Below are 12,976 nucleotides of genomic sequence, written 5' to 3' on the forward strand. Positions count from 1 at the left end.
AGTGTCTTTTGCTGCATAGGTAAGTACTTTGTTAATCAGGAAATTTGCTTAAACTATGTGGATGATTAATATACAAATATAATTATCATCTAGGGAGGGAGGGAGCACTGAGCAAGTCTTATCCTGATTTATCCAGATGCAGGGAAAGCAATGACAGCTCAGCCAGCAGTGTGACAAAAAAATCTGTCCTGTGAATGTCTTCCAGAGTTTGCAGGGATTTTACCATTACCTCCCTGAGGGTGCTCTAAGGGGAAGGGCTGTCATATATGTAGTATTCCAGACAGCTATGATATGCCCAGGTCACTAAGGGCTGGATTTATTTATTTTTTTTTTAACTCTGAAAAAGAATGGAGCAAGAAGGGAACAAAATCTCACACTTACCTTATGCTCCTTAGATGAATGACTTTCATATGACAGTGAAGCTAATTCCATTTACTTGTCAGTGAAGAAGCAAAAAAAGAGAGAAGGGGGAGATATGGCAGTACAGGAGTGTCCTCCTACTCCCAACGTCTTTCTTTCTGCTTATTGATCAGGATTGGTAGCTTGAATCACTATAGAGCTGGATGCATCAGAAGCACCTCTGATCACTGAGTCCAATGCAATGAAAAATAGCCAAAGAGTAGATGCATTCAGGGGCTTTTCATGCCCATGCTCCTCTCTCCATCTTCTGAGAGGAGCATGTTTCTTCTTTCATCCCTCCCTCTTTTGAGAGCTGGCCAGAGGCTGTGGTATTGTAGCTGGTGGCCTACAGGGCAGCTAAGGGGATGCAGGGCCCCCTTGCAGTTCAGCTGTCTGCCAGAGAAGACAGAAATTTGTTCTGACAAGTTCCCATGCAGGCCTTCAAATTCTGAAGACAAGCACCCTAGGCAAGAAAAATGCAATTCTGGTAAGCCGCACCATTTTGACTAAAATTTTGACCCCACCCCAGAAATGCAGCTTACACTGAGGAGCAGATAATATGTGAAAAAATTCCTGAAATTTCAAAACCTGGAAGTGCAAGCTGAGGTGCCTAGCCAAGCACCTGCCAGTAAAAACCAGGATTGCACGATTGTTACAAATTGGTTACTCTATTGCGCAGCGGGTGGAGGCGGGCTCCATGCCAGCAGCGCAGCGGGGGAGGCAGGGGGCTCCCTCCTGCTGGCCCCACAGCCTGGGGGGGTGGCAGGGAGGCTAGGTGCCCGCCTCCCACCGGCGCCGCGGGAACAGGAGTGGGTGGGGTGGCTCTGTGCCCACCTCCCACCGGTGCCGTGGGAGCGGGGGGCTCCATGCCCGCCTCCCACTGATGCTGCGGGAGTGCGCAGGGGGCTCTGTGCCCACCTACTGGGCCACCTGGCCCCGTCGGCAGCCCCGAGCGGGCTGAGTCCCCACAGCCCCGAGCTGAGCTAGTAAACCCCGCCATCCTGTGATTCTGTTACTAATTGGTAACTTTGTTGCATGCGGGTCCTCGCTGTGAACAACAAAGTGGCTTATAATCAGGTGTGGCTTATGTATGGACAAAGAGCTAAAGGTTGTTGACATCCGGAGATGCAGTTTATAATCAGGTGCGGCTTATAATCTTGAAATGACTGTAATCAGGATCTTGCACTGTCATTTTACAACGCTAGAGAGTCAGCACCTACTTGCCTTTTGAGGATGATATCTCTTCATCTAAGGTTTAATGAAAGAGTTCTCCTTACTGAATAAAGAACTGCTTCTGAAAAATGGTAATAAAAGTCCTGTTTCTCTGACACATAGCTTGCTTTGTGTACTTGCTTTGTGTACTTGTGCTCTTCTCATTGTCCTTACAAGTAGAACAAGCAAATGACTTAAGAAGATACATCTTTTTCTTGATTCAAGTTTTCTTTTAAAAGAATATATTAACTTTCAAAAGCAAAGTTATTTCCAAAAGAGGAGCTAAAATTAGACTGATTTTTTTTGTTTGGTTTTTTCTTGTTCTCTCTCCCCTTTATGGTTTTTACAAGTAATTACCCACTTAATGTTCTGAAATTATTCAAAAAACTTCAGTAGCAGTTCTTTTTCCTTCTGCATCTCCTTGAATGTGAAGATCTAAAAGCCTTTTTGGAACACAACAGCATGAGCAAATGGATTTGCCATTTTCATTCTTGCTTTCCTTTTTTTTAAAGAATGGAAAGCAGTGGGATATTTCTTCATCATTTAACTTTTTTTTTGTTTGAAATTTCATAGTGACCAAGTGAACCTGTATGACAGCTCTACAAACTGAAGGCTGGATTCTTCTTTGCACCACAGCCTTTCAGGTTGCTGTAGGAATGCGGCTAAAATATCTGGAAGGGCTATTACGCCGACGCATCTCTTGAGCCTCTTCTTATGGCAGGATGGTGGACACAAATTTAGCATTCCTGCTCATTCCTCCCACACTATGCAAAACCCATACAAACATCCAGTCAAGATGTTTTCCAAAGAGCCAGGCCATGTGAGGAGCTGGGGATCCTGCAAAGTAGCACTGCAGGAAGCGGTGAGATAAGAGCCACAGAGCAGTGCTGTGGTATCCATCTGGCCCTGGACCTGGATCCTTCTGGTCAGGCTGCATCCACCCTGTGGGGTCCCAGGGCAGGACAGAGGGTAATGGGCTGTGTCATCTGCTGTGAAAGGAGAGAGCTCCCAGCCATTCATGCTCAAGAGCTCCATGCTGCCTGAGTGGTGTTCATGTGCCTCAGTGTCATGTGGATGGGCACAAGTTGTTAGTAAAAACAGAGGGCTGAGTTATCAGCTCTCCTCCCACCAGCTCCCCTGGGTTCTTGGGATGGAATTAGGGGCACTCACCTTAGTGGAGGAGGCAGGTCAAACCTTTATCTCCTGGTCAAGTTGTACCCTGGAGGAGGGTTTTTGTTTATGCCTCTCTGATTGTCAAGCAGATGTTTGCCTGCTAAGACCACAGCATTGGAGTACCACTGAGCTGGCAGTGTGATTGGCTCTTACAGCTTAGGAGTTTCTTAGGTGTTTCTTTTACCAGCAAAACAATACCCATCGGAAGCACCAAGTCTGAAATCTGTAAGCAAAAAGCAAATCCAGCTGAGTCAGGGTAATTAAAACATCTCTGTTCTGCTCCAAGCTTTATCTGCATTAAGGTAAGAGGCAGCATCAGCATCATGTAAAGAAACATGTTCCTACCTCCATCCCTCGCCCCTGCGACCTCTTAAAAATCCCTTATGACAGGCAGTGCCTTTGCTTCCACTATTTCCTGACCATGGCTACCTTTACTACAGTCTGGCAATGCTCTGAGGAATAAACCATCCCAAATTCACACAACCCATGTTGTACATCTCTGTTCTCATTACGACTGAACCTTTTTCTCAGGCCACACTTCACCATAACTTCTCCCTCCAGAGTTTAACTCAGTCTCTCTTATTAACTAACTTTTCATCCATTACCACCAAACCCAACTAATATCTTCTGCAACATTAAGGCATTCATAAAATACTGCAAGCACAGCTTCAGAAAGGCACCTTCCTTGGGACTTTGATGCTTGCATTCATACAATGTTCCCATTAACTTCCTTTTTGTTGCACCTGCAGGACATCATTTCTCTTCTCAACTAGTGTGAGGCCAATCAGGATGTTTTCCCCAGAGCCACCTGGATCGAGCAAAGGTCACCTCAGTTGAGAATTTCTATGACTGTCAGAACTGGAATGACCTTCTGGGTTTCTCACTAGCATGAGTTCTGATAAAACCCCTTCAGCTGGGTCTGACCAGGACAGAAACTTACACTGATAAACATCTGTCTTCAGCATGTGCAGTGAGAGGGAAAGAGCTGGTAGGTTCCTCTAGACTCAGAATTTTGCAGTTGAACTTACTGAAATACCTAGGAAAACATGAGGATGAAGGTAATCCATCCTGCAAATCTCAAACCTCCCCAATACCAATCTGCTGCAGCCATAACCACTCTCAATGGAAAAAATGGAAACACAGGAAGTTACCCCAGCAAACACAGGAAAGGCAACAGTCTTGAACTGACCACGAGCACATCAGTATGCTGGGATTTTGGATTTCACAAGGGCCCTTCTCACAGGAAGGCTCAGGTAACCATGGCAATATCTCTGGATGCATTTCATCCTTGTCACCACTAACAAACACGTAAGTTAAATCAGATGCATATAAGAAAAGTCTTCTCACTCCTCTTTTTACTAAATAGTTCAGAATAGCTAAGAACCATAAGGAATAAAAGAAAACTTCAGAAGAAAAATGAAGTCCCAAGAATCATCACAACTCAGGTTTTTATTCAACAGTGAAGTTGAAGGGAACGGCATTTTTTTCCCTTCAGGGCAAATGTTCCAACTGGAAATTAAGTAAAAATATTGTTCCCCAAAAGTACTCACAATGAAATTAGCTTTAATTAAATATATTTGTTTGGCAAAATAAAATAAAAATATTAGAACCCGTACGAAAAAAATCCCTTGCAAATTTCCAACACTGTAGCAATGGCAACAATGTAAACTGGGATGTTTGGCAATTGTAATTAATTTTTAAAAATTACTGTTAAACTTTGGACCAAGGAAATAAAAATCACTTCAAATAGCAACAAGCCAATTTCAGAGGCAACTGAGGCTTGGGGAATGCTACAGGAATGGGGCACACTAGTGGCTTCATACAGGGTTTGTGTGAGTGATCTGCTAGTGTGGGGCTATTGTAAGAGCTGGGAGGAAAAGAAGTTAAAAGCTGTTGCAGCATTGTAGCGTATGGTACAGCAAAAACCTGCAGACTTTCCGCTCTAGGAGCCAATCATTTGGGTGAAGGCTGGAGGCAATAGTTGAGATGATGGTGGAGAGAATAATGACAGTGGCAGACGGTGCAAGCACTGGGCAGCAGTTAATGAATTTCATCATCACATTGGATTCAGTGGTGAGAAGATTCTTGTAAGTGTCTTGGGAAATCTGCTTACAGTAGCTGCTTTTGCTCCCTACCTCCCTCCTTCCAGTTAAAGCCTCTGCCCTGCCAAGTGGGTTTCACAGGCATGCAGTTTGGTAACAACGTCCTTTAGTTAAGAATGTCTATTCCAGTATTAAAAACATAAAAAAAGTCCTCAGGAGGGTGCTTCTTAATGGCAGTCTTTGCCTTAAGCAAGGCCAATGGCCTGCAATTACAAGTTAATTAAAGCAATGTGGATTTGGATGAGCAATGGGGAAGATGGGAATGGGGAAGAAAGGGATGCAGGGAACAGGGAGGAATGCAAATGCTTCTACATCCCTCCCCAAAGCCAAAATCCAAGGTGCAAAAGTGGGTTTCTTTTTTCCTCACTCCTTTTTTTTTTTTTAAACATCTCTCCAGTTATAATGTATTTCCAGTTTCAGAGCAAGTTTCAGTGACTGCCTCAGTTACAGTCATAAACAAAGTCATAGTTGCTGGGCTCCTTTGGGATAGGTGGGGGAGCATCTGGGATTTGTATATTTTCCAAGTCAAGGAGGCGTAGCTTTATCTCCATGCTGAGCAGCGTGTCTAGGTCATTCCGCGTTAGGTCACTCAACATATCCTTCCCAAGGAGGGCGTTCAAACCATCGGTCCATACACAATACTGCACAGGAAAAAGATAAAAACTGTCATTAACAGACTTTCATACACAAACTCTTTGTCTGGTCTGGTCCTCTACAGTTACTGCTCCCATGGGGACTTAAAACAGATCTAAAATTAAGTTGGTGCATTTTATCAGCTCATATCATGAAGAAAGGCTTTCACTGAGCTGCTCAGAAAATGGAAAAAAAATCCATAAAATGGGAAGAAATTACAGTGTTTAGTTGCTGACAATTCAGCATCTCCTCCAAACTTCCTTTTAATTCCAAGAGAGTTAAGTTAGGTGAACTAAATCCCACCCCCAAATCCTTCTTGACTCTTCAGTGTAAAAAATCCTGCACTATCTGCTTTTATCATTGTTTGCTTTCCTATACATGAAGTTGTTACAGTTGATAGTCTCACATATCTATGCCTACTTTATCACTATTTTACACAAAATAACATAGTACTATTATTTCACAATAATAATATTGTGAAAACTACAGTTATTGAATGCTATGTCCTTCATGAAAATTAAATGCCAAGCTGCTTGGGTGTAATACTAAATGATGCAAATGCTGAACTGGCCTCTTGAAACCTTTTCCTTACTGTTAGATTTTTCCTACCAGGTGATCTAGAGTCAACTTCTATTGAATAAGTCACTTTCATTTATTACTATGTGCCATTTATTCAACTATGAACAGAAGTACTCAAATGCTGTCATCTAAAAACAAAGATTTCAATCATGAACTTGTGTCCTAGTTTGCAGGAGAAAAATTAAATCAACTGTAACTACATTTTTGCTTCACAAATATTTCTGCTGGATTTCATGCCAAAAAAAAGTTTTTTAAATTTAGTTGACCATTTGCTACATGATGCCGCTGAGTTTAAAGATAGCCATAGTTGACTTCATCCCACAGCAGAAATGAGAATTATTTTTAAGGAAGAGTGAGCAGGCCCCCTCTTCATCCAGAAAAAGGGCATGTTTCAAAAATAGGATGGCTTAGCTCACTTCAGCATCTGAAGTGAAATCCAACCCGCTTAAGTCAGTAACAAAACAGTGGCAGAGAAAACTTTTTCACCCAGGGTGTGGGCAAGCCAAGTCGTGGCTTTAATATGAGATCAGCTGTACAGAAGACACTTTAGAGTTCAGGTTGTCCTGCTGACAAGTACTAAATAAACTTAGCCTGCCTATTCCAGGCTGTCAAAGTGTGCCACTGAAGCACACAAGCATGCAATTTTTTTGGAGTGAATGAAGAAAATCAGGAAAAGAATGAAGCTATTCTAGAAAAAAATTGTATTTGAACAGACTATAATCTTTTATGATTTACTTGAAATCTTTCTTTGGGAGAGTTTTCCTTGAATTCATTATGAAGAAAGGAACAGAAAAGCAAAAGGTTCTGCTTAGGTTACAGGAGAGTAGAGAATCTTTTCAACAGATGCATCCCCTGAAGTAAATGGTCCATCACCTACGCAGTCAGTGTGGCCAGCCCTTCCTCTGGGGAGGAATCCCAGAGAATCAGAATGCAAAGGAGTAGTTCTCTCCTCTTCCAGATATAACTCATTCAGGCCCCACAGAAACCAAATTCTGGCCACAATTCTTATGAGCGCAATGGCCTGGAAAAGGGCTTCCTCTCTAACCTACACATTGGCAAACGCACCTAATTAAACTCCTGCACATGTTGAGCGGAGAGGCATCCTAATGAGATGCTGGAAAAACAGAGGCATTAATTCCGAAGCTTTTTTTTTAAATATGCAAAAGAGACTAAGAGCCACTGAAAAATTAATTTACGATATTAATTTTCATACAACTCCAATGAAACCTAATTATGGCTTCTTTCATCAGTTTCTCTGTCAAAAATCATGGATAAGATTAATCCACCTATTTTGCTGTGTAGTTGAAACCAGTTATTAGTATTTAAATGAAAAACTAATACAATGGAGTGATCTCCTCCTACTGAATCCTCTGGCTAGCAGAAGCTCCAACAGATGGCTAATGGAATTGACAAACTTAAGTGTGCTAGAATGAGATCCAAATCTCAATGATACTGGTTCAGTAATGAGATTTTATTAAACAATTACCTTGGGAGACAAGAACTAGAAAGGTTGTACAGGCTTCATCCATCTGGATGCTGCCCTGAGCAACCTGGTCTCAGCTCATTGCTGACCCGCTTTGAGCAGGAGGTTGGGCTCAGGACACCTCCAGGGTTCCCTGCAGCCAGAATTATCCTATGAGCCTTGCTCAGTTTTTCTTTTTAGGACACACTGAACTCCCACACTTCAGCCTCACTTTACAATCACGAGGGCCGCAAAAGTACTTTAAAAAAGCCTTGCAAGTCTGACCTGAAATTGTCATGTGCCAACATCATTCCTGGTGCTTCACAGAAAGTTTTCAGAATCTTGAGATGTCACCACCAAATCTCCCAAACTGACAATGCTGCTAAACTAGCACTTCTATCAACAGGCACCTCAACTACTTTGATGAAGAGTGTGGTGGTTTGTATAAATTTCCTGAAATAGTTCCCTGTCAGGACCTGGGCAGCCTCCTTTGGACCTGATAAGGACCAATGGGTGTCTGATTTTTAATACTGACACATTGTTATACCAATTAGAACGTTTATGCGCCTTTGTGAAACATACATGTAAAGACGAAAAAACCCTGGGAAGCTCTCTTTCATTTCCATCCTCTCAGAAGATAACTAATCTGGCTGGGGCCAGGCCACATGTGGCCCTCGGGCCTAGCCAGGCCTGGGGCTGGGGCTGGGCTGGGGAGGGGAGGCCCTTTGGCCACTGAGATCCTGGCTGCTCCTCGCCCCGAAGCGCGGCAGAAATGCTGCCACTACTTACACACTGGGAGCAGCTCTCGGCAGCCAGGCCCACCCTGCTGGGATACCTACACGGCCTGGGGGACAGACAGCTGGGGGCCCTAATAGGAAGGGGGAGTCCTGCTTCACTACTAAGATTCCAGCCCCATCCTGGTGCGGCCAGGGGCCCATGGCTCGGCTGAACATCTAACTGACATTAAAACCCTGCCCTGCTGCCGATTTGTGGGGCCCTCCTGGGACAGCAGCTCTGGGCTGGGCCCGCCCTGCTGGGATGCTCGAATGGCCTGGGGGAGAGACAGCCAGGGCTCGTCCCAGCAAGGTTGAACCCCTGCTATCTTGGCCCAGCCCCCAGTGCAGTCTGAAATACTCCACCCCAACTGCTCCAGCCACTGCCCGGCAAGATAGTAACGCTTTCACTGCCCAGAATGAGACTTGCAGACACTTTGTTCTCTCTCCTGAGTGAAAGGAAAGGACCGAGATACACAGAGAAACAGCATGAAAACACTGAGGTCAGACAAAAGGAAGAAGTCAAGGTCCCAGATGGAAGGGATTGATGGAGATGCCTCACTCTTGGACTGAAATATCTCATTTTTAAGCTGTGGAGAAGAGACTTTTGCTTCTCTATGGTTCATAAATGCATTATGGGGTGGATGAAATGTTCTAACTGTACATATGAGCAGAGGCATTTGTGCTAAGTAAGCAGATGTTGAAATGAATGTGATCCCATAAGTTTGAACAGAGAGCAGAGAAGACCCCTGCTGATTTACCAAAATAGGAGTATTGGTCTAATACAGATACTCAACTGTGACGGACAAAAGACTAACAATTTAAAGTTAGAAAGTGTATGTTTATTCAGTGCTGGGCAGTAGCATAGGGTAGCCCCCTAATACGCACTGCAAAATCACAGGTGTTCACAGAGTCTATTTATTGACAAAGGATTCAAACAAATACATAATCATAACAGCCCCTCCCATCCCCCGCTTCCTATGGTAATTAGCATGAATAGTTATTAAGCATGTGTAATTGGCTTCTTAAATTTAGTCTGGGGTCGTTTTTGTGGGGAGGGGTCTTAAAAGGAGGAAGTAAGGCAAGTCTTCCTCACCCTGAACTCTCGACCTTTTCTATTAATGGCAATACAAATGATTGTGGGGATAGCCCAATTTTTCAAAGAATGGGTTTCTGGTTGTAATTGTTCGTGTTTCTTCGGGCCTGCTTACTGGTTTCATCTTTTCCCATTATAAGACCTCTGTTTTCAAAGATGAAGAGAGCTTTTGTTTGAACTGTTATAATCCTTAAAGTGTGCCCCATAAGTTGACATGGTCCTCAATAATGATTGTGGGAAGACTGTTAGTCAAGGAAGGGATTTTTACACAGTGATCAGATTTCCATTCTCCCGGGAGGCTGATTCACTGTGACATCAAGGCCACGTGAAAACTATTTTCTTGTGGAGGAAATCTCCATAGACTGAAAAGAAGTCTCCTCTCCCAAGTAAATTGGTGCAAGACTATTTTTAGAGATGGTAAACTGATTGGTTTTCTATACGTTGTTGGTGTGAAAGAAAAGGAGTTGTGGGGGAAGGAGAAGTGTTCTAAAACTTTTATTCTGAGTTTTATTCTTTTTTTCTTATAGTTTCTAGTAATAAAGCTTTTGTTTTACCCTTTAAAGTTTGAGCCTGTTCTACCTTCCTCCTAATCCTATCTCACAGCAGGAAATGAGTAAATAATTGTAGTGGGTGCACTGGTGATTTGGCCAATGCTAAACCTGGGACAAAGAGTTACATGCTGCTTGCCTTTTGTTGTGGGTGCTTCCTCTGAACACTTGTACTTTCTACTTTAATCACAACTCACTCTTCTGCAGGCCATGGAAAAATACAGAGGAAGTGGGATGTCCTTTTAAAAATTTTCATTTGGGAACTGTCAAGTGGCAGCATCAACTGTTGCCTCTGGCCATTTTTTTTACGTATTAATTTTGTTTCAAAGAAGCTGCACAGTACCAAAAAGGAAAATGAAGACAAAAGGTGTGTTAACACAATCATGAGCAATTGGGTTAGTGCATCTCACTGCTACTGCCTGTCAGTAGGATGCAGTAGCAGCTTTTGAACATTTGGACCACTAAAATGCACTTGTAGCTGTAGGCTATGTTTGAGATACAGTGGTTGAAAAAATTGTTGGTTTTCATGACCATTTGTGCTTCTGAGCTGAAACAGTCTGGAATTCAGTTTCTGGAGAATTTACATCAGAAATCATCGAACCTATGTTCGGTTCAGAGGATGAAGATGACTAACCGTATGTTGCTTAGAACTACAGCTCTAGTGGCACATTGTGCCTGAGATATTATTGGTCCTTTCTCTTATATGAAAACTGACCATTCAATACTTGTCTTGAAAATGACACTCAAATATTAATCCACAGAAAGACCCAAATGGGCATAACTGTATTTCATCTCATAAAATTAACATTTAGTTGAAGGTTTTAGTCCAGAACAACAAATGTTGAAGTGGCATAACTAATACATTTCACTTGTAAAGTAATTTCATGCAATTTTTAACAATATAGTATAATGCAGTTTAAAGCAATCTTCTGTAGTTCATCATCTTAGCATAGTGTCCTGAACTGAGACCAAATCCGTAAAAATAAGTGTGCAACACAAGTGGAACATAACTCTTCTTGCTTTAGAAACAAGAAGGATTTTTTTTAATATAGTGCCTTCTGCTAAACCTTTTCTTGAATTTTTTTTGAGAGAAATACATCCAATTATTCAACACAATTAAGGTAAATTAATCCCATCACATTCCAGAAGGCCTTTACTAAGAGAAGGGAGCAGGGAAGTGGTTATCATTCATCCTTGCTATTTGTATTTATATTGTCTGTATACAAGTGAAAGCTGCTGGAAAACACACTCCTGTGGAGATGGAATAGAGAGGGGCTTCTATGATCATCTGTCATGATTGGTCTTAAACAATGTGAAAGTAAGAAAAAGGGGATATGCCATTCTGGAGAGCATAAGTCTTTGGCTGAAATTGAAACCCAGTGATGGTATAATCACCCCTGATTATGTCATTCATTGTCAAAATGAAGTGAGGCTGGCAGTGACTCTTCCAAAGCCTGGCTGTATTCTCAGTGTTGGAAGTTCACACAGCAAAATTCTCTAGTGTCTAAAGTACAGCAGACCACAAGAAATCAGGAAATGGTGATCGAGGTCTGTAGAACTTCAAGGTTTGCCCAAGTTCTCTTGTTTCTCTTTTTTATGGCTTGTATTTCAGGAGGGTTTAGAAATACTGGTCTGTAATTGGCTGTTTCACATGCTCTGTGATAGAGGAATACAAAACATATTTCTTCTGTGGCTCAGATATGCAAGAAGATTGCAGAAGGTCTTGTTCCTATACTAATCCCTTGAATGTCAGTTTGCTTTGAGGATATGACACTGATTTAGATGGACTATACCCTGGACCAAGATGCCCACTGTCCTGGTTTCAGTTTGGAACCAGGCAGAAACACCAATTTAATGTAGTGGTTTAGAGTCGCCAGTTTCAATATACTCATTTTCTGCTGTGAGTAGGATTAGGAGTAAAAGCAAGGCAGGCCTAAAATTTAAAGGATGGAAAGAAAACTTTTATTAACAACATAAAGGAATAATAAAAATCAAAATAAAACCTTCAGACCACCCCTCCTTCCCTCTCCCACACCCTCTTCTCCTTCTCAACGACAACATACAGAAACACTTCATTCAGTTACCAACTTAAGAATAGTCCTTTTCAGTTCACTCTAGAGAGAGGAGTCTCTCTTTTTCAGGTTTTTCCACAAGACGGAAAAACCAGTTCTCTTGTGGCTTCACTTTTCACAAATAGCAGCCGCCCAGGAATCTACAATTGTGAAACTCCTGCCATCTTCACAGCCTTCCCAGAGCTGCTTATGGGCCATGTCAAACTCATGGGGTATTACTTTTAAGGATGAACTGTTCAAAAGCAAAGGTTTTCTTCATCTATCTCTCTCTGTTCATGCTTCATCTCTAGGTACAGAGATTTTCTTCTTCTGTCAGGGCAAAGGGCACAGATGCTTTTGCTCATGATCGACAAGTTGAACACTTAACACTGTTCCCCTTTCCCATGGTTTATAGGAATCTTTAGTATATTACAGTTCATCCTTACAAAAGGATTTTCAGCCTAAATTCATGGTGTCTCCTCATTCTCCTTCCATCTGGAACCTGATTCTTGCTTTACTGACTTTGGTGTTCTTCTCTGTGTTCTTTTTCCCTCTCACTCAAGGGAGGATTAAAAGTCTGCAAGTCATATCTGAGCATTGAAAGAGTTAAGAACTCACAGGGGGAATGGAGAGGTTTGGCTTGGCCTGCTGGAGCTGTGCCAGCATTTCAGGAGACTCAGGCGGTGCTAGGAGGGGCTGGCCTGAGCCAGAAACAGCAGCAGCTGCTCTAGAAAGGTGATGGAGGGGAACGGCTGGGACCTCAATCAGCCTCCCTGAGCTCAGCTGGCACCCACTGCTCAGCTGGCCACCCCTCCTCCCTGCCGGGAATGCCCACTTCCCAGACAGGGAGGCCTGTCCCGCCCCTGCCAGGCCCACAGGCCATGCAGTGGAGCAAGGCCCAGGCCCTGTTGTCTGCACTCCTGCCAGAAGAGAAAAAGGCCATTCCCG

At 42.9% G+C, this 12,976-nt stretch overlaps 1 protein-coding gene across 2 annotated transcripts in view; it reads right to left on the reverse strand.

Annotated features, from left to right (window-relative positions):
* LOC117006347 (acyloxyacyl hydrolase-like) overlaps positions 1-5,548 on the reverse strand; it is a 136,776-nt gene extending 131,228 nt beyond the window's left edge. For both annotated transcript variants that reach the window (XM_033078737.2, XM_033078745.2), the window contains exons 1-3: positions 3,725-5,548; positions 2,782-3,007; positions 382-862 (exon numbers count right to left, since the gene is read on the reverse strand). The gene's annotated coding sequence lies outside the window, so the exon portion shown is untranslated. The remainder of the gene's footprint in view (positions 1-381; positions 863-2,781; positions 3,008-3,724) is intronic.
* Between the last annotated feature and the right edge of the window lie 7,428 nt (positions 5,549-12,976).

This window comes from Catharus ustulatus, chromosome 1 (assembly GCF_009819885.2).
Source record: "Catharus ustulatus isolate bCatUst1 chromosome 1, bCatUst1.pri.v2, whole genome shotgun sequence".
Classification (NCBI taxonomy): Eukaryota; Metazoa; Chordata; class Aves; order Passeriformes; family Turdidae; genus Catharus; species Catharus ustulatus.